The sequence below is a fragment of the Suricata suricatta genome, chromosome 12 (genome assembly GCF_006229205.1).
Source record: "Suricata suricatta isolate VVHF042 chromosome 12, meerkat_22Aug2017_6uvM2_HiC, whole genome shotgun sequence".
NCBI classification, from domain to species: Eukaryota; Metazoa; Chordata; class Mammalia; order Carnivora; family Herpestidae; genus Suricata; species Suricata suricatta.
Window position 1 is genome coordinate 78,704,768 of NC_043711.1, and position 1,039 is coordinate 78,705,806.

Genomic DNA, 1,039 nt, shown 5'->3' on the forward strand with positions numbered 1-1,039 from the left:
GCCAGGCCGGGAGTTAATCTTCAGCTTCAGAGGAGGAGACCACCCCCCCCAGTCGCCTCGAGTAACAAAGGTTGCAGACGCCACAAAGAGAAACAACACGGACTTTTCCATCCGCATCGCTAACATCACCCCCACAGACGCCGGTACCTACTACTGTGTGAAGTTCCAGAAAGGGAACCCTGATGTGGAGTTTAAGTCTGGACCTGGCACCCAGGTCACCGTGAGCGGTGAGTATCACTCCGTCTCCTGGATGTGACAAGTCGATAAGAATGCCCTCCACTGTCTGAGCACAGCTAACAAACAATCAGTACTGTCATGGGTGCCCCTGAATCAGCCCCTTCCACGGATCAGGAAAGTTGAGGCCTAGAGAGGTCATGCTATTTTCTCAAGGCCCCATGGCTGGAAAACAGTGGAAAATCTAGACTGCAGTATGTGGGCTCCCCAGTTCTTCCCTTTTCCAATCCTGACCAGCCTGCTGGTCCCAGAATGAGGGACTGAAAGTCCGAGTGACTCACTCAGTCACAAGGCCTCACCTCACCCCTGCGACCAGACAGCACTTACATCGATATGGCCAGTGTTCTATTTACTCCACACTTATTAAGCACCAGCTGTGTGCATTCTCTGCTCTGGGTGCTGTGGCAGTAGCAGAGAACAAAACACAGAAGGCCTCCTCTCTCCTGAAGCTTATGTTCCCAGCCCTTCCATTGAGGACCCAGTGTAGGGAGAGGGGGGATGAGTTTCTTTGTTTCGTTTTCAGGACCCACACTGAACACACTGAAAGAAAGTCCTAAGAGGCACCTGCTCACTATTTATTCTGATACCCTGGCTGGAGGGGAGGCCAGAGGGATCTGTTCAGAAACCCCTTCCGTGATTCAGGGACCCACTCGGGCCATCTCTGAAGACGGCGAGCAGAGCTGGGGTATCTCAGATTGTCCAGAATGGGGGTTGCCCCCTTGAAGCAGAAGTTGATAGTTGAGGGTTTTCTGCCAGAGGCCTAGGATCCAAAATCCTGGGAGGTGGGCACATGAAGGGCCCAGCC

At 53.2% G+C, this 1,039-nt stretch overlaps 1 protein-coding gene across 3 annotated transcripts in view; it reads right to left on the minus strand.

Moving 5' to 3' along the window:
- SIRPA (signal regulatory protein alpha) overlaps positions 1-1,039 on the minus strand; it is a 37,695-nt gene that overhangs the window by 16,421 nt on the left and 20,235 nt on the right. The gene's annotated exons all lie outside the window — the stretch shown is intronic.